Source organism: Nyctibius grandis, chromosome 4, assembly GCF_013368605.1.
Source record: "Nyctibius grandis isolate bNycGra1 chromosome 4, bNycGra1.pri, whole genome shotgun sequence".
Lineage (NCBI taxonomy): Eukaryota > Metazoa > Chordata > Aves > Nyctibiiformes > Nyctibiidae > Nyctibius > Nyctibius grandis.
Genome location: NC_090661.1, coordinates 81,720,205 through 81,741,777, shown reverse-complemented (window position 1 = coordinate 81,741,777; position 21,573 = coordinate 81,720,205). Strand labels below are relative to the sequence as shown.

General features: G+C 40.1%; 1 protein-coding gene across 3 annotated transcripts in view; it reads right to left on the bottom strand.

The window, feature by feature from the left end:
• The window catches only part of NDST2 (N-deacetylase and N-sulfotransferase 2), a 145,270-nt gene that overhangs the window by 62,732 nt on the left and 60,965 nt on the right, over window positions 1-21,573 (bottom strand). For all 3 annotated transcript variants that reach the window (XM_068398534.1, XM_068398536.1, XM_068398535.1), the window contains one exon: window positions 21,457-21,530. The gene's annotated coding sequence lies outside the window, so the exon portion shown is untranslated. The remainder of the gene's footprint in view (window positions 1-21,456; window positions 21,531-21,573) is intronic.

The window sequence follows — 21,573 nt, the reverse complement described above, 5'->3', positions numbered from 1 at the left end:
CTTCCCATTCCCTCCCTCCCAGAAGTCCTAATCTATACACAGTGTAATTGTCACAAAAACATATGTTCCCTGACAGAAAGCTTCTCGTCCATTATCTCTGTTCTCTAGGGGATTGTCCCCGAAACCTCAGCGACACAAAGCAAATCCCTTCCTACTCAAGTCTCAGTTTCCTATATGACTGAAAACACATTCACCAGGACCTGGCCAAATTACCTGTACAAGGCTTAAATTCCATGCTAATCTCTCCACAGTACTGTCCATACCCTAGTCCATTACCAAGCACAATGCACATATATATGCATATTAAAAAAAATAAAGTAACATATACCTCGTATTTCTTACATGTAATACTTTGCCACTGTTTTATTTACAGGTCCCTGTAACAGTACACGAGCCTTTCTCTTAGATGAAAAACCATATAGTGCAATTTATTACGTTGGTTACCAGTAGATCTCTTGTGCAATGCTTCCGTTTAAATGCTGAGTCAGTCACTAATTGGGTATCTCACATATCTTAAAATAATCTGTTTGTTTCATCTGCTGGCTCTCTCTCCCCCATCACTTTAATCAGATTATTGTGATTGATTAATTCATTAATATGGTCATTGTATCCTGACAGCATAGCAACTTCTACAGAGAAAGTTTCAGGAAGGAAGAGCAAGTATCTCCCTTTTGCACACACAGATAGTTATGAGCAGAGGAATAAATGAACGCTATCAGTTTCCCAGCTGTGGGAAGGGCTGCACAAAGGTTATTTCTGGACACTTAGGATCACTTTGGTTGGCTTTGCTAGAGCTCCTCAGAGAAGCCTAGGGGTATGACAGGCACAGACAGGCCACCACAATGTGCAGGGTTGTTTTAGCTCTCCAAATTGACTCTGAACCTTCTGGAAAATCATTTCTTCCCAGAGGAAGAGAAAATTTTATTGTCAGTTCTTCTCTGCATTTAATCCCAACAGTACTGAACAGCTTTTCCCCACTGCAGACAGGGAAAAACACCAACAGAAAGTAGAAAAGCTTCCCTTTAATCTTTGCTGCCTCCTTTTCAACTTCAAGTTGAAAGTCTTCAAAGTAAGACCTTTTCTCATACTGCGTAACACCTTAAATCACTCCTCATTGTTGTAGGGAATAATTTAATCTTAGTAACTCAAAAAACTATCTGCCTTACAAAAGGTGGAAGAGTTAAAAAGCACATTCACTTCTAGACTGAAACAAAAAACAACAGGTCAAATACAGGCAACGGTGGACAAAAAAAGACAGTGAGAAATATTATTTAGCCAGCAGTAAAAATAACATAATTATGCTTCTGTAGCTTTTATTATCCAAAAAGAAAGAAGCCAAAGCACTTTGATACTGCACCTTCCCAATCCTCCCAAACAGTAAAGGAAAATAGAAGGAACTTGGCCTTATTGGGAAAAACAGTAACTACAGAAAAGCATGCAACAGCACTGCTCAAGTACCCAGGAGCTGTGGCGGCCTGAGGAGGATGATATAAATGACCTCTACCTGTGCTTACTAGTTGGCTCAAACTGTATTCACAAGTGAGACAACTCTGCCTTGAGCGGTAACTTTATATCTTTCTAAAAACATCGTAAACCAGATGAAAAACATATTACTTAGAGATATGGTAAGACAACAAATTCCTAGGGAGAAAACTTAGTCTGTACCTTTTGCTGTCTGCCAGAGCAACATCCAAGATGACACTGAGCATTTGAGGATCAAAAAGGCTCTAGGTGAGCATCTGTCAAGTGGAGAATTTGGATGAGGATTACTTTGGGAGGATGGCCAGCCTGGCAAACAGCAGCAAGCAAACAGGAAAGGCTACTTGTTGGAGCAACGCACAATAGGCTTCCAGAACCCACCATACGTAATTAAAGCAATTTATTACAGTTATGTGGCTTCGCACATTTGCAAATGCATTTCCCCCTTTTTAGTCTTGGAGTGATGTGCTTATCCATGCAAACTGAAAGGAAATATTTAAACGGTTTTGAAAATACAAGAAGAAAGTATGAGAATGGAACATTTGACGTGGCATTATCTTGCAAATGCCTCCAGATTCCTCTCTGGTCACTGTGTGGGCAGCACATTCCCAGGACAGAGAGCAGGGTGGGTGGGAGAAGGGGGACTGTGAAGCTATTCATGAACTGCATTTTGTCTTTTCCCGCTGAGGTTCATTAGTGACCTCCTGGAGCACTTGGGAGGAGGGAGGGCTCACTCCGGCAGGAAGCGTGGGCACAAGGAGCCCCCAGCACCCAAGGCACTGGGGGAGGCCGTGCCAAGGAAGCGCATCCCTCTCCCTGACTCCCTGCCCACACTGGGCCTTTTAATTGCTCTGCTCGGGCTGCTGGCCTGCTTTGCAGTTTCTCATTTGGATGTACCATATGCAATCATTCAAGAGGAAAGCGAATCCATCACAATGAAGTTCTTACAAACCAGGCAGCCCTTTCCCCAGCCCCTGCATAAATAAAAATACAAGTTACATCGTCTTGATCACCTAAACTTTCCCTGGCCCCACTGAAGTTCAGAGATGTAGGCAACAGCTCTCCGAGTCAGATGAACTGAAGAGGACAGCGGAGAACCCGCGCTCACAGCTATGCTGACAAACAAGGCCTAGGGGCACCCAGTGCCGGCAAAATGAAGTCTCCGCATATTGCATCATACATCTGGCTGCTGTGAACACAGGCACTATCCTACGTCTCCTTGCTATGGAAATTCCCCATCACACAGCACGTTACTTTTGACAACTGAAGACACTGGTAGAAGTGGAGATGCAGTTTACTAGGAAAGGAGTCTGCTGAGGATCTTTCTCTTGACGATCCCCTGGCAGCAGATCCTCCTTTCCCCCATTCACCCTTCGTGGCACAGGGCAGCTCTTTAACCAAGGCAATGCAAGAAAGCAAGGCCGGCCTGAAGCTCTGAAGACAGGGATAGATTTTGAAGCTGTGGAATGGAAATAATGTGCAATTGCTGACAAGTGGATGATAAGCCCTGAGTGGATGACGAGTACCTAACTGGTGTAGGCTGGCTATGGACAGAACAGCACTGAATAGTGCCCACAAGGTAGGGAGTAAAAGAAAAGGGTGGGGGGAAACACAGCAGGAGAATCTGGATAACTGGTTTATCTGCGCAGCCCGTCGTTACTCCAGGTATCCCTCACAGCAGAGGGATGTGGAAATGACAGTGCTGTGATATAATCCTGGCCCCTTTCAAAGCGTTCTCCCTGTGAGAGGCATCGAGATGCATGCACACACAGTAGCCTGTAAAAGTGGCAAAAGAGAGCGTTTGGGGTCTTCTGAGTTCAGGGCTAATTTCTGTCCCATTTTTAGACCAGTAACATCTGGGGCTCAAGAGACTGATGTAGGATGAAGAATGGTATAAAAGAGAGAGAAAATTACTCTGCCATGTAAGAAGAGAACGACATAACAAGCAAAACAGAAATGCAGTAGAATGACAGAAGTCACTAGGCTGTGATCACAGTGGGCTATAAACCAGAGTACATCACATTAATGAGGTAGGAAAAGATTTGTCATATGCAGAGGATTACATAGAGTCTAATAAAAACATTCTCTATTAAGAGAAAAACATAATCCAATTCATATGGAAACAACTTTCATATTATACAAATCATGGTACAAAACGCAGAATACAAATTCAGGAAAAATGGCACGTAATGCTGACGTAAAGCAAGCCGTCAATAAAATCCGATAAAATAACACCAGTGAACAGAAAATACATCTATCTGAACTAATCAAACGTAACAGTAGGAAAAGGTTTTAAAGATTTGAAGTAGCAAATGCTGTACTCTAAAGAGGCAGAAATGGTGGCGCAGTGTTTTTGATTAATAAACCTGACTTCTGTAGCTTGCAAATGAGCTGAAATGAAGGATTTGGGTCTTGTGCTGTGTTCACAGAGCATCCAAAACAGCTGGCACCTGACCTGTGATGAGGACTCTATACATTTTGGCAATACAAACAAATCGTAATCCAAACAATAATTTCATACATATGTATTACCTTCAGAAGAATCAAATTAAGGTGAAGAAACATGATGACACATTACATTTACGCAAAGTACTGAACAGTGAAAATTATAACCACTCGTACTTTTTTTTGAACAGGGTCATAAATAAATTACTAACTCAATAAAAGGGGAAAAACTAGACACTTTCATGAAGGCACACTGTGTGCTCAATACGTAGTGACAGTAAAAAATGCAGTAAAAATGCAAATTAAGTTATATTAAGATATATAAGCAATTAAAAGGTGAGTAGTACAAGAACTAACATGTTCTTTCCACTGTGAAACACTGTTCAGTTCTCACCACTTTATCCTAAAACAGCAGGAAAACATTGAAGTAATGGATTGAAATTGCTAATTGAAAAAAATAAAGAAAACCATCTAAAGTCTATTGGTTTTCTTCTCTTTTTCTTTTCTTTTTTTTTTTTTTTTTTTTTTAAAAATCCAACAGGAGATTTAAGAGGCACATGAGGAAATCCAAAACAGTCCAGAGGAGAGACTGGAGAGATTAAGAACTATTAATTTGGTTTCCTAATAAAAGAACAAGGAAATACATAATGAAACTCAGAGGTAAAAACCTGGGTAATTTGAGATTACATAGTTTCACATCATACACAATTATCCAGTAGTGCTTACTATGGCATTAACACTGATGTTAAGAAAATTATGAAACATTAATATTTATAATAAGCATATTTGAATTAATAACCATAAACATCAATCACAACGCACAGAAACACTCCCATTTCAAGGCAAAACATAACAATAAACATCTAGGAAAAGTGTAATATAATAACCTTCTACAGAATTTTTTTCTTAAACAGAGCTACTGTTGATAAGGGAAGGACTTTGAATCTTGATGGAAAGATGCTCTGATCCACTGCAGGCAATGGAGAAGACATACCAGTAGCAGTTTCTTCTACAGGAAAAACATGTTGTAAATTGTATCACCGTAGCTACAGTGATAAAGAGTCTTACAAAGTATGCCACACAAATGCAGAACAAAGAAGAGCTTATAGTTCAATTTTAAGAAAAGAGACAACAGAAAGATGTATAGGCAAAGCTGCAACAGAAGGTAAGAGAGCAGTATCAACAACACTGGTCTAACTTTTTTAAAATGAAGATTTTTTTGTTGGTATTTTGTACATTTCTAGAGACCTTCCTAAATACGATGGGCAGAACGGGATAATAATACTTTGATAATTTGTGAAGTACAGGATAGAAGCTGTTATCATTGACCTGATATAAAAGAAGCTATATACTGCCACAAAAAGGAAGACATATTACTTATTCTTTTGACAAGATCTTATGCTTGCTGCTATACAAGCAGATCTCTTCACTCTAGGATCCCTTTCATTCCAAGAACCCATATCAGTAACAGATATAGTGACCGCCACCTCCCATTGTTGGTCCTGCGGCAAGTATGGGGAGACAGAAAAGAGAATTTTTGCTATGTGCCATGTGTTGCTTACCAATACTGTGGGTGACTGGTGTCAAGCAGGAACAGCTTTAAACAACAACAAAACCCATAAAATACCACCAACAAGAAAAGAAACACTCTAACACTGTGCTCTCATGTTTTCACCTTTACAACTGTTTTAGCTTCAAAAGGAGACAGTGAACTTACAGGTAGTTTGTTCCACCTCTTCTAGCTACTTTCTCACCAGAAATTATTCAGTTGGTACAACATCTTCTGGTCTCAGGGTGCATCAAGGGCTGGCTGCTCCAAGAGAGGAAGAGCAGGAGATCCCGGGGCACTTATGGGGTACAGTCCCACCATATCTGAACATGGCAGGAAGAGCTGTATGCTGGTGACAAGGTCCACTGACAGTCCCAAGCAAGGAGAGTGATGAAACAGGTCCAAGGGCCACCCAGGGTTCCAGTTAAAGGAGATGGAGCCAGGGACAGGAAAAGACAGAAGACACACTACCTACAACATAGGTTCATGGTCCATCCAGGAAACAAGGCTGGAAACAGAAGAGACAGGCACACTTCCACGCCACTCAGGACAGGACTGAAGGCGCAAGCCTGAGCTTGGGGGCAGTCCCTGGACCCCTGTGGAAACAGTGCACAGGTTGGGGTCCAGCACGAAGCTTCTCAGGGCATTGGTGCCCTCAGGGCTGATGCTTAGCTGGTTTCTGCAATCTCTGAGTGCAAAGAAGGGCTGTGCACATCTGAAGAAACAGACAGATGAGGTGCCAAAGATGTGATATCAAGGGTGGTTTATAGTCACACATTCTACTGTCCCCATGGGAATATATACAAAATCATAGATCTCTGAAAGTGTTTTTCCCCATGGGAACATACACAAAATTACAGATATTTGAGAGCAGTTTTCCTACTAATTATGTAAACATACTCCTGTCAAACAGTGAGGGGGGGGAAAAAAGACTTTTTTTCCCCACTTCAGCTGCACTGGAGTGCTCTCCTGTAATTGCTCTTTCAATCCATACCAGCCTCTTTATACCAGTGCAATCTCCACTCAACTATATCTTAAAAGGTCTGAAGCAACGTTGTGCCTCCAGCAATCACCATTCCAAGTATTTCAAACGCTCTTAACAATACAGGCAATACAACTGCATGCCCTTCTTCAACCTCTCACATCCTTTTCAAACAAAGATCAGGGAAGGGGAGCCTCATCTACAAGAGAAGACAGTCCTGGAAGTTAGAAGGAAGGAGATTAGTGAGGAGGTGTGACATGAGCAGGGAATAGCAAACCTAAACAGATGATAAAATCTTCTGGACCAACTCCTTCCACACAGGCAGCGCTGGGCTTGTCTACACCGATACTCTTCTTTAAAATTTCCTCTATTTCATTGCTGCCAGTGCCCGCAGGGGTTGCAGTGTGAAATGCTGCTCTGTACCAGTTTCCCAGGCACAGCCATTACGTCTGTACACTAACTCAAATGGGAGATACCCATTTACCTCTTGCCTAGGACTTCCTTGCTTTAAAACACTTGACAAGCATTGTTCAAAATTTAAAACCATAAATACATGCTTCTCTGCATGTTGGAGGAAAAATCCGGGCTCAAGAGTTTAATTTCATAATTATAAAATTTTCAATTAAAACTCATACTCCTAAATTGTCTTTTTTTTTTGTCAAATAGCTTAAAAATGTAAAAGTACACAAAGTTGTTATCAATGTTCAGCCAACAGTTACAACACACTGACCTCTACCTTAACTCAACATGGCTCTAACTTCAAAGCCTGTTTAAAACTATTTAAATACCGACATTATTAAGTGTAGCAGGCATGCTGAATACTCAAACGGAGCCAGCATGCTTTACGCAAAACCCAGCCTCTGCAATTCCTCCCCCTTATTTCCCAGGCTAAGCCTACCTGTCCTCAAGAGCAGGACTTTCCTGTCCCACTTCTGACAGAGAGGAATGATGTTTTCCTGCTCTCTTATCCTTGGACTACTGCTTTTTATTTCCTCATTTCTTCCCCTTTTTACTAACTGCAACAGAGGCTAAGCACATAGCTGCTTTGTTTCAAGTCACAGGCTTGCACCCTCACCCCAGTGGCTCTGCAGGCACCATCATGAATGCTGACTGGGGAACTGAAGGCTGGACTGAAATCGAAGCGTGGCTCTCCTGCTGTACACGCGGTGGAGGTGAACGGAGACCCCCGCTACCACTGAGTGAGCTGGGGGGGCTCAGCGCAGTTCACGCCTGACTGCACCAGCTTGCGCCGTTTTAGAAGCTGTAACACTACAGTGGTTTCTTTAAATAGGCAGCGTACAAGGAATCTGAAAGTATTACCTACAGAAGGCCAGAAAAATACAGGAATTTTTGCAATCGTTCACAAAATTAACCAAGAACAGAGTTACTGTAAGAGGCTCTGTCTCATACAATGACAGGCAAGTGGTGGAAAAGCCTGGACTGCTAAATCCCTTCAACCGAGACTTTCTGGAACTTCCAGCATCTTTTTCACTGCATTTGTTACTGATCATACATCTTGATTGACACCGAAGCAAAAACACCACATCAAGAAAATTATCTGCCATCAGCAATGGTTATAAGGGAATGCCATAGTTGAACCAATGTCAAAAAGAGTTTAACTGCTTAACTATCAAATGCTTAGCATACTTTAAAAGTAAGGCAAAACTTTCAACACAGTTTCTCAATCATCACTCAAAGGCTGCCATTAGTAACATTTGGATCTCAAGAGCATTCAGTAGTATGTATTGCCGATATCTGCCAGCAAAAGAAACGTTTAGTAGCCTGAAAAATGTCCAAGGGATAAAATTGCAACAGCTCATTTAAGATGCAGCTATGAGGCTGCACAATCAAGAGCGCAGTCCCAGAGGAACAATCTTCACAAGTTTTCACAAGAATGATTTTTTTTTTAAACTCTTCTTTGTGTCTCTTAAGGGTCCTGGATGCAGTTATGATACCCAGACTAGCACTAATCACTGTGTTTTATGTATCATTCTCCTCCTGGTCCTTATTGCTGTGGCCCAAACACTTCTAGTCTCTCCAGAAAACCAGAGCATGGAGAGACACACTGTTCACTGAGACCCCTTATTCCAGACTGCTGGACTCCAAGGCACAGTCTTTTAATCAAATTGTTCTTAAGGCTTTTGTCAAGTGGCAAATGCATCAAATTCTTGGCTCCAATGAAAACAAAACAACTCCCTTCACCCTAGAAGACATGTACTTTCCAGGGTAAAATTTTTAGAATTGTCTTCTACCTAAAAGCCATAGGCCTTGTGCTTCTAAATAATAATTTGCTTTTAAAAAAAATTATTCTTCGACATGATTTTCTGTAAGTGGGAAAGAAAAAGGAGGAATCTGGATATACAGTCTGTGAGCACACGGGAAAATGTGTGTTCTGTGCACACAAGTTAACCAGTACTTGGCACACGTATTTCATTTTTCCACCACGAGTTACCTTCCCTGCCTCCAAAGTAAGATGTTTTACTCCTGTCTACAAAAGGTACATATGGTAAATCGAAGTTTAGACATCCTTAAGCTTATGCATCAGCAAGGGACTTCTATCTACAGTCCCCTTCTCCACTCCCTTCACAAAGTAACTCTTAGCCTCTGAGTGACGTCATTCTCCACTAGTTTGCAATGATCTGTTTTACGTTCTGGCTACTTGCTGTGAAACCTCAGAGGAGCTGGGGGATAGACAGGGAGTAAAAGCTGGATATAAGAGACCACTCCAGCACAAAAGCCCCAGATCAATTACCAATATAGATCCACTGCATTAAAAGCCTCCTGTTTCCGAACCCTTCCCAAAAGCCCCCTTGAGCACACAGTCCCACTGTATGTAATGATGGGATAGATTAGAAAAGGTAGGAGGTTGAGGAAGAAAAGAAGAATACTAGACATAAGGAATTTACCTAAGGAAAGGTAAACATGTTCAAAGAAACAATCCCAAACACAGTAACATCTACAGACTCAAGCTGGAATTCAGGTACAAATTTCTGGTACCTGATCTACAAATCATTAAGAAGTCTTGGCTATTACAATCAGTCTTAACACGCTGAAGCCTTCTACAGCAAAGCTTTCCATAGCATCACTGGAAAGCTTTGAGTACTAGCTCATCTTGCAGCTGTAAGACATATCTTCTTTTGAAACCTGGAAGACATACTTTGATGAGGAAGGATAAGGCAGGAAGGGACCCCAGGACTTACATATGGGTTCCAGCGTTCTTTCTATCGCTTCACTGCAGAACATTCTTGAGCACTTTCTTACATCAGTTCAGAGTTGAAATCTGCTTTACCCTCTCTCAGACATGCTTCTATCCCCTCAACACAATGTCAAAATTATTACTTTGGCAAGAAACTTCCAATATATCACTATAGGCTTAATTTCCTTTACCTTCCACTATCACATTTGAGTGCAGAGTGCTCAGCTTGGCTAAAAGCTCAAAGGACATGAATAATGTAAGAGGACTCCACTCCGAGGACCATTAATGTCTCAGAAAGCCTCCACTGGATCTCTCACCAATTCTCACTTGCTGTAGCCTTCATTTCCTTTAAATGTTACAGTACCAGCACTAAATCAAACTCAAAGCTCTCACATTTAGCAACTCCCCACCAGCAATGCAGCCAACAGATACAGGGACTCAGGAGCCAAAGGGGGGCCAGGAGGGGAGTGGCCCCCACAGCCTCCTGGCTATGCCAGCTAGCTCCTCCACCTTCTCAGCCTGTTGTCAATTGCCCCTCAGCTTCTTTAACTTTTGCCTTCAGGACTGAAATATTACATCCTTGGTTTAAGTAAAATCGCTTCAACTGCCTTTGAGTTATATAAAGACCTAACAAATGCAAGAAATAGTTGTAATATTTGGAGAATGTACTTTTTGCTTTCAAGGATGGCTGAAATCCAACTGAACTATTCACCCCGTAACATAACATGGACATTAACCTTACTAGATGGCCCACGTCATATTAAGCTTGGGAAAATTTGGCAGTAAAATGAGTTGTGGTTACAAAACCCAGCCAGGTGCACGCACAGAGAGAAACAGTGAGTCTGAACATTATCTGATGAGCCACAAACTTGATACATCACACATCTATGAAATTACATATAGTTCTTAATTGAATCATTCCAAATCAAATCAGGAAAACACAACCAGAATTACAGGAAATACTGGAATCTTGGGCAAATTGCCTTCAGTGTCTGCTTTCAGTTATGTTATCTGTAAAATACAATCGATAAACGTAACCATTCAGTAAACGCAGAACATGATTAGTCCAGTTCTTAAACAGAAAAAAATCAGGCAGGGACTTGTTTGGTGTCACGTGTCAGATATCTGCTTTGCACTACACTGCAACTGTAATACAATTTCCGAATGCTGGAGAGGCTGGAAAATGGGGACTGGAAAAGCACATTACAGGTAAACAATTTGAATGTAGAAAATTCTTAGATTTGCATATATGCACAATTATGATTTGTATCAGCTTTCCCTGCATACATAAACTGAAGTAATAAAATACATAAAAACAAATTGTGAGAACTTAAGGAAGAATGTCTTAACTCACAGCTATGAACCTAACATTGCATGCAGAAAAAAACGCTCTCTGCACTTCAGTTTTCAGTTAGTTTGGCAAAGCCCACACGGCAGGAGTTTTAAGTGATGCTGCAAGTAGGCACGAAAGAATAATTGAAGGGAAAGATGGGAAATCACAAGTATTTTCTGTAGTGATAAAACAGTATTAAAGCTGTGGTTTGAAATATTTAATATTCTGTTCTAACCTTCAGAGGGTTAGCTCAAACCTTCTCCTGCAAGCTATATAAACTGAGTTCTGTGTTAGAAACAACTAGACAACTATTTTCCACTAAACACTAAAAATTGCAATATGAGACATCAGTTGAATTTATAAAATGTCCTGTAGCTCTTTAAAATTTATATTACCTAATATCATAAATGATCACGTGAAGTGCTTTGAAATGAAAGATGCTAAGTAAGTGCAAAACATTACTGCAATACACTCGAGTTAATTTGGACATGCTATAGTAGGATGGCTCCTTTATGGAGACATCTGCTAGGAAACCGATTTGGCCAAATCACAGTGAGTGATAACAAGTGCTGTTTAATCAAGACAGTATAAACATAAATTTTAACTTGTGTCAAGTAGCTTAAAGGTAAATTACTGAATGTTAAACAGACATGGAATTCTATGCTCTGGTCTTTCAATAAACAAGTTCTTGAGTAAACTAAAATGTACAGTTTTTTCAATGTGCAGTCAAAGGGAGCTAGATACAACCAGAAAGAGGTGAACTCAAGCAATGGAAGACTTGAAATCATAAACTTAATTTTCAATTTTGAAAAGGTTCAGTACTGGAATGCTCTTCATCTTTGAATTAAACACAAGATCTTTAACAAGAACAGTACATCCAGATGTACTTATAATTAGAAAGTAATAAAAGGTATTTTAATTAATTTCTACCTTTTGTATGTATGATATTCATAGAATCATAGAATGGTTTGGGTTGGAAGGGACCTTAAAGATCATCTAGTTCCAACCCCCCTGCCACAGGCAGGGACACCTTCCACTAGACCAGGTTGCTCAAAGCCTCGTCCAATCTGGCCTTGAACACTGCCAGGGAGGGGGCATCCACAACTTCTCTGGGCAACCTGTTCCAGTGTCTCACCACCCTCACAGTGAAGAATTTCTATATTTCTGACTTGGATACTTAATCCTGAACAGCTAAGTGAATTTCTGGCCTTAGCACTGTAAAGACGGCTATAAACAGTGTGCCTTTCTATGATAACTGAAGATTATGTGGTTTCATCCATTAGCCATTGATTTTGCCAGTCAACACATCCACTTACTATTTGTCAGACAGAAATGTAAAACATCTGGCATCCTGACTCAAAACTACTAGGAACTACAATACTGATGGTGAAGAGCCACCACACTCTTGACATCAAGCAGAAGCCTTTACTGCAAAAGCATAACATAGTGACAGATACTGCTTTAGATATTCACTCTTAAAGGAGGAGAGATTCCCGAATCCAATATTAATAATTGACTTATCTGAATTTTAAATTAAATGGAATTTTAAATTATTTCACAACACAGTTAGTGAGTGTGCTAAGAGCAGAACATCACTCACTACGACATTCCCTAGAACATGCAATTCCTAAGAAAGGGAAGAGCAGTAAAGGAGACAAAAAAAATCACAGGGAACAGCTCAGTACCACAAATTATATGCTCTGCAGGAAAAGATGACAGTTTAGTTCTTAGGACCAGGATACTAGGAAAGAGGCAAAATAAAACAGTTGAAAAAAGAAAGCAATTGTATTTAGGCTTGCATTAGGCATCCACGTAAAAAGAGATTGTTTTCTTAACTACAGATGAAAAAAGCCAACCCCAGCAAGATATCACCATCAAACCATATGCTTCTGTTCTCACTCACCTTTAAATAATAACACAAAGGGGCTGATCTATGGAAAGATTTCAAAAATTGAAAGCTGCTTAGTCCTCCATGCAGCAGCAGATGTTGAGACTGGCATATGTACTTCAGTTTGAAGGGAAGCGTCTTGCTACCTACCAAGGAGGTACCATGCCCAAGAAGTGGCTTAACATCTATTTCCTGTTTCAGTGGAGCAATTAAACATAACATGTCCCTTCCCCACAATGCTAGGAGAAATGCTGTGACAGAAGAATAAGTTTCTTAAGGTGACATGCACACAAAAAGTGTCTATGAGCAGGTGGACAGAAGAACGTACACCTGAGTTCATACTGCACATGAACACATGCATGAAGTGACATGGGTCCTAAATGATTACAAGAGCACATGCAAAGGGCTAAAACGATCATTGCTAATGTCCCAGGCCTTTCATTTGCAGAGCTCAGAAAGAGCTATGACTTTCAACACAATCATGTTATTAATACTAAAACCCACAATTAAGTAGGACTCGTTCCTTCCCCTGTCACTTCATAATCACACTGGCTCTGCTGAGAGTCACACTCTCCCCATCCTGCTCCTTCCACTCTTGACTTGTGCAAGCTGAAATCTCAATAGAGGACAAGAAGGCCAAGCTTTTCCACAGGTCTAATTCTCAAAGCAACAGTCACCTTGAGAGGGGAAAAAAAAAGAAAGTGTGCTGTTGCTGTGGAAACAGAGCACAAAAATACTATTAGATCAAGTACCTCTTGGAGGATCAAGCACACCGCCAGTTATTGAACTTCCCCTAGCACGCAGGAAGGGTTTAGACAGGGAACACAGTCAGCCCAGATGTCTCCACCATCACCCAGATTTCAGGAGATCTGGGACAGCTTTTCAAAGGTGAGTCCCTCACTGCACTTGCTGAGGAAAGGTATCTTGTTTGTGAAAACAATTACCACCACATGAAGGCCCCAGACTGGGAAGATGATAAATTGCACAGCTTGCTTAAATTCTTGATAGATGTGTTAATACAGACTTGAGGACATGGTGTTTAACAGAAGACTGCAGAAATGCCTGGGCCTGCCCCAAAAGTTTACAGGCTGAATTCAAACGCAATGCTGGTGAATGGTCAAGAAGAAAATTAACCTATATCCTAGTAGAGTTCTTCTGTTCCTTATTTCCTAAGAGATGAAAGGGAATAAACAGAATGTGATAATGTAACTAAAGACTGCATGATAATTAACACACAAAAATGTATGAATAAGACCACATGGGCAAACTCAGTATCAGACTACTCTAATTTTTGAGTGACTTGACTTTAAAATAATTCTTGTGCGTAAATCCATAGTTTTGTTCCTCTCTCCATTCCCTTTGAGATCCCTTAACTGTATAAGCTGTTCATACCCTGAACTACACGAACGGTATGAAACTGCAAGAGTCTAATACAAATCAGTCAGAGAGAACACTGTAGTTAAAAACAGTATTAATGAGAACAGCACACACACAAAGGCCAGCTCCAGGCTTTTAGGAAAAAAAGAATTGCCAAGTGTCAGCATTAGAACTCCTCATACTATCAAAGATCAGGTGAAACCAGCAACCAGTAACTATTTGATACTCTAAACCATTGATTTTGCTAGGACATTTTAAACATCAGACAGAGATGGCAGAGTATTCTAACAGGTTAGAGATTTGTTTAGTTTATCAATGCTACAATGCGACCAGATATTAATTCCCCCAACTCTGAATCTTCTCCCTTCCTTCTCATCCCCACAAAACATCTCATATTAAAAGAAACTAGACACTGGCAAGCTAGGAGAATGATGTATTTTACAAGGGTGTTGTGAAGCTTAATTCATGTTTGTAAAGCCCTTTGTATTGTGCCTTTCATCTACTGTGGGAACCTCACAGTATTATCAATAAGGTCTTTTCTACAGTAGAAAGGCTTTGCTAAAATAGCTATACTAGCAAATCTGGCTAGTCAAGATGTGGTTTACACAGGCAAAAACATTATTTTGCCGGAACAGCTAGTACCAGTTCCCTGAAAAAAACAAGCTATACTAGTAGAAGCACATTTTTGGTGATGTCTAACTGAATCTAGCATAGAACATTGTATGTCAAAACTAAGGGTGTCACTGCAGAATCTCAACAAAACACAGTTATGCTGGCAAAACCTTGAAGGGTAGCTCTGACCAACATATTTTGGAGACTGCAAGTGAAAGATGTGTATTTACTACTTTCACAATACCAAGCCTCTGCGTTCATTTATTCACGTGAATGAGACAGAAGCAACAGAGCCCTCTGTAAAGAGATCGCTTTAGCAGCAAATGCATCTGAATTTACTATTTTATACAAATTAATTGTTGTGGGTTTTTTTTTTTCCCTTTAAGAAGCAAGAAGCCAAAGGAAGAAAGACAATTAAGATAAAGCCTTTGTCAGATATATTCTACCAAATAGAAAAGAACAGAATATTAACAGCACTACAATGAATGCCTAGAAACTCCTTATACAACTGCAAAGAACAGACTGTGGTACAAGAAAATAGTTCATGCAACAGTCATTTTTAACTGTGCTACTATTATTATATTCTATTCATTATATTCTATTCAAGACCCCAGTTTTCTCACTCAAGTTTAAAACAACATCAAATATCCAATTGTTATTTGTTGCCTAACAAAGGTGGAGAGGCACCATCATGCCAGGTTCCCAAAGGACTACTTGGCATTTTTTTCTAGTTGTGTTTAGCCTTATTCTGAGCTGCTTAGGGTGGTAGCCTGCAGCTACCAGCAGTAGTGTATTAACGTTTTGCCTTTCAACGTTTCCACATCTCGCTAGAAGTCTGTAGTAAATCTTATCACCTAGAGGCTCCCTCACTCAGAGAAGGAAAACTTATCTGTTTCATATCTCTGGAAGGCTTTTCTCCAGTAGATACCTGTATTTATTTTAGAAGGGTGTCTCTCCATATCCATCTGCAGTAGCACACAATTTTCTAACATCCACAGCACCAAAGCTATGCACTACAGTGTAAGACTTTGCCAGAGCCATGTTTCAAATCTGTGGCGGGTTGTGAACTGGCTAAACATTTTCCCACAAACTGATTTGGATCACACATGCTTGAATCTGGAATGGAGCTCAAAATCCAAACACAGAGATTACCATAGTTAAGGGAAGCAAGCTACTTAACAATGTGGCAAATTTGTTTCCATATGAAAGATGGTTTCATTACCAAAATTTAAGCAGGTGTGTTCAGTTGCTTTCCACTGAAAAGTAAAGCTAAATCTACTTTAAAGCAAAACTAAACAGGAAACTCAATCTTCCCTGCTACTGAAACAAAATAGAAAAAGACTAGCTACCGTAAATTAATCAGTAACCTATTATTTACCGACACAGCACTGTACAACACACAGTCCACATACCAGGACTGCCTGATGCGCTGTTTTGTTACACCTAAGAATTATTTATGTGACCTCTGAAATGATAAGCATCATAAGAAGCAGTAATTTATAATTGCTACATGTTCTCTCAGTCACTGATGTACCTGTCTATATAGCATGAAGAACTGCACTGACCTAAAAAACAGACTTGACAGTTCTGGACTAGGCTTAAAAAGAACAAGGTTCAAATGAGAGCCAAAATACATTAAATCTTTTTGTAGACTGGCTAAGCTATACACCAAAGCTACAGCACCAAAAGGCCGGGCTTTCTTGCTTCCCGTTAATAAGCACTTTCTTGTCACGAGAGCATTAAAAAAAGCTGGATCATGTTTCCTTTTTCCACTAGCATACATGTTGCATGTAAGCAGCTGCTCCTAATCAATGACAGTTAGATATTATTGCTTCCTATGACATGAAAATTTATGTCACAGCCTTCTTTCAAAAACTATAAAGACATTTTCCCCACTAGTTCTGTGCCACAGGCCAGACACCACTCAATTTGCTGTACCTGCAGCATAGCAACCACGTACCCCTCCATCCGCCATAGCATCCTCCATTGGTATCACTAGAAGGCTTGCATGAAGATTAAGGACAGAATATGGCCATTAGACAGCAACTACATTTCTAGCTGGAGAAGTTCATTCTTGCCTTTGGGATACTCAGCAGGAAAATTTAAGGTTAACCACCTTCAAAGGCAAGGCTATCTTGCCCCTCTGTTTCTTCCCATTCTGCTCACTTCTCTATTTTAGCTCCTTTCTGTCCCTTCTTAACTGTCATCTCTCTTTAGCCTCTGACGACACTGACTGATCCCTTGGTTTCTTCCCAGGAAGAGAGCTCACAGGGAATTTGAAGGGGTCAGTTCTTAATCTTTCTGCATGCCCTGGGTCCTGCCTACACAAAACTGCTCCCCCTTGCTGAGCACATCCTGGCAGTGAAGTTAGTAAAGCATTTGGAGTAAAAGTCTAGGAGCAAATATGTGGAGGCTGAGGCCAGGCTTCCCAGTAGAAGGTCACCTACTCTGAAACATCCCTCCATCACTGACAAAGATGTCCCACATTTATCATTCTCAAGTTCAAGTACACTTCAAGGTCAACTTGTTTCTCTTAAGCAAAAATGGAAGAAAAGGCAAATACTCAGGCTGAGGCTTTTTTCCTCTTAGTTTTCTGGAATTTATAACTGCTCCAAAGTTTCTGCAGGGATAGAAATGAAATTTAAAGGGTATAAACAACAGTTACTTGGTATCATCAGCTGTTCTGTTCTACACTGAGGCACAAAGCTGCAACCACAAAAGAACTGCAGTTAAATGATGAGGACCTCAGTTCTACTCAGAGAGACAGCTGAGGCACTCTGAACAGTATGGGAAGACTGAGGCTACATGTTTTCAACAAGCTCACACAAATAAACTCAATCTGTTGCTTTTGGCCTTTGACGACTTCCACGATTTGTGTCCTGAACCACTAAGATCAGGAAAAAGTCTAGGACAGGTTAAAAATTTAGCCAGTAACGAGCATTTACATCTCAATGATGAACTTCCTAGTTCTAACAGAATGGAGGTTCACCGACTTGCAGAGCACGCTAGGGCTTATGTGCTCAAACTTGATGGGGATGATGGGAGGAAGGACAAATACAGAGGAACAAAAGATTTAATTTTTTGATATGTAGGTTTTGTAGCTCTCAAATTATCTGTATAGATGAAATTTAGAATTAGATCTAACTGCACCTAAAGATATTTACTGTAAAGGAAAAACATAATTTGAAAAAAATATGCAAAATTGAAGATATACTAGTTTTGCACAAAGAGTTGTAGTACAATCAAAATCCAGAATTTATTGCATATTACGTATAATTTTGAAAGTCAACCATAAATACACAATTTTTTTTTCAGTAAAAAAAGCAAACAGAAAAAGCAGAACTCTGGGAAATCAATCAGCCTGTCTAGGAATCCATTTGTACACACTATTTCTTTGAATGTCAAACACAGGCTTCAAACACAGCTGCACCTATTTCATAATTCACATCTTCATCACCTAACTACAAAGGCAGCATAACAGTCTCTGCTTACACACAAGGTATCTATGACAAACCATCAGTCCTAATTGAGGAAAATACATTATAGGCACAACACCTAGAAAATTAACTGCCTTTTGGCCTCCGAGAAACAGCATTGAAATTCCAATTTGTCCTCATTTTAACATATGCCTGTATTTTAACATAATGAACATACTTGGATGCAGTTTTATCACTTCTTTCACAAAGGAAAAGAGCAGTCACTTTTCAGCTGAAAATGGGTATGAAAAATGTTACCTTAAGACTGAACATGCAAGACACTTTAAATGCAGGTGCTTCCTCTTTTAACACTGCTTTTCCACAAACATTTTATTTATAAACAATTCTTTCATAAGGAGTTTTTCTTGAAACAGCTGTAAAACAAACAGGTGAAGATCAAAATTGTGCTATGTGTGTTATACTTCTCCCCACTTTCCAGAGCATGTGTCAGAGCCAGTGTCTCACACAGAAATACAGAAGAGTACCTCCAAACCAGCAGACAACCCCATGATATGAAAATCTGTAATGTGATCTTATAAAACCAGATCCTAAATTAATTTTAGAGTCCTAAGATTTGAAAAGGTGAAGAAAAAAAATCAGTGCTGGATAAGTTTCATATAATCATCTGAATGGCTCTATTGTCTCTTTCGTCATGCTAAAGTTTGCTTTGTTGTTGTTTTCATCTTTCCTTTTAAAATAGCCTCCTGCAGCTCTAAGCTAAAGATCTTCCTGGAGCTCCTATGTGACAGCTGCAGTATCTTAGCCATCTGTTTAATTTATATTTGCTAATGCAGCTCCTGCTGTTTTCAACTGACAGCTTTTTTCTCTCTTATTACCCCCACACGGGAAATCATTGCACTTGCCAAAGTTTCTCTGTAGTCTCAGATGTCAAATCAAGTCTGGTGACAAAAGGTGATGAATGAGGCTCCTATGCACCTCCCTTTTGTTTTGTTAAAATTATGAAAATCTGTAAGGGGGTTTTATGTTATTTCTTTAAAGAACAATTATAAACAAAAAGAAAGGAAGGAGTACAGAAACAAAGACAGAGATAGTAAAGGGAAATCATACTCCCTTCCTCTCAACATGGCAGTTCTGTGGGAAGGTTGATGCTGGAGGATCTCCAAGATTCAGAAGCAGAATAACCATTCCCTAAAGCCATGATTCAACCTCTTCCGTCATCTATGCCCACTTACCAGCTCAGGGTTTGGCTGACTACTGACTTTCCCTCACTTGCAACCAATATGCCTCCTAACTTTGCTGGAGTGCTCTGGACGTCAGAAGTATTCACAAGTCAATGGGAAGTGATGGAGCCCCAAGGCCCACATGTTGCAATGCCAGTAGTTACTGCCATCCTCTAAAGCCTCCTGCAGGAAGGTGCACGGCCTGTGCTCCCTGTACTATTAAGAGACACTGGATAAAAGCACAAACTTGCTCCTGAAACAGCAGTCAGCCTTATACAGCAAGCACAGATATTACTGTCCCTGTAACTTCCCTAGAGCGTGATAACAAGAAGATTATCTTGTTATTTTAAGTATCTCTGTGGCAAGAGCCAGCGTCCCCCTTTTTGTTCCAAAACCGAGGTTACAGTATGGGAAGTGTGCACAGTTATCTTTAGTCCCAAGGTGAATTTTTGAGCTTCTTCAATTAGTATGCTACAGCCCATTTATAAGGGCCCATTTTCTGTGCCAAAATTCCCAAAGCTACTCCATGTCTTTCATATGAGAATAACCAGAAAGGCTTTGTTACATCAGGCAGGCCCAAGAAGATTAAAGAGTCTATCCCTGCTGAAAAGTGACACCAGGTTTAACATAAAACTTTGAAATTTAACATAGATAACCCTGTGCTGCTTAAAACCCTATCAGCTGAATCACAGTGAGCTCTGCAATACCTATCCCAGGTGACATAACACTCCTATGTTACAAGGACCACATTTCAGTGACTAGGCCCAGCACAGAAAAAGGCACACACATTAAACACAAAAGAGCTGCACATAAACCAAATCCGGAAGTGTGACCACTCTTCCTTTCTAAATTCCCCCTTTCAAAACAACTTTATTAACTGGAAAGGCACACAGAAACATGAAATAGGCACTTCCCAAAGGGCTGGGAGATGCATACTTTCTGGTGCCAGAGAAAGCCCAGCATAGCAGCTGATAAGGAGCTAGCAGGGATGCATATTTGAGGGAATACTTGGGAGACAACAAGTCATAATCTCTTATTACCACTGTTCCCAGAAGATGATGGTGAGAAATTAAACCTGTTGTTCTGACACTCTAGAGTTGGCTCCAGCTCCTAACATCAAAGCAACCCATAGGATAGAACTTGTGACAGCTCCCTATCTTGTGCACAATCACCCTACTGAGCTCTAGAGCATAATGTCACTTGAAAAAAAACGAACATTTCTGCTTTTGAAAGTAAAGCAAGCTAGTGCCAAAAATAACTAGTGGTGCACTTTGGAGAAGGTTACTGCTTCATCTTCATATCCCCACTCCTTGAATAATTGTAGTACAAAAAGTCAATCTTTGAAGAGTATATTGGTCAATGAAGAAAAGCTAGAAAGAATAACCTAGAATAACCTTAGACCTAATATATTATATAGCTACATCATACATGAGGACATTACATTCTTTCCTACCTAGGAGATTTTGTCCAAAAGCCAGACAAGTCAACTCTTAATATTCATTCTGTATCTCAGTCCTTCCATCTGTAAATACACATAAATGTTGATGTACTTCACTATAGCACTATTATACAGTGCTATAGGCTAGATACGCAGCACAGATTCTAACACTTTTATAACTCAGTGCCAATACCAAGAAAAAAAAAAAAGAAATCACCTCAAGGAGTATACAGGCCTGAAAACCTGAAGAGTCACTACTCAGCTTCAGCTGATTACTTGTATTTTGTGGCATTTCACAAGTAATACAATCAAGAAAGCATAAAGCATTAAATGATAATAATGTAGATATAGACTAATGTCCCAAGTCACCAAAGATTTGTTTCTTATGAGTTTCATCAACATACTGAAATAAAGACCCACAAAATATTAATTCTTTCCCAGTGTCTCTGTCTACCATGCTACTCAGGCCAAAACTATCCTTTACATCAATTCTTCCTTACCTTAAGGAGCGTATGTGCAGTCTCAGAAAGAGCTGTGTTGTACCAGATGCAGACTGAGTGAAAACACCATGAACCTGGGGAGAGAGAAATAGTTTTGTATAAATATGTGTACCTGAC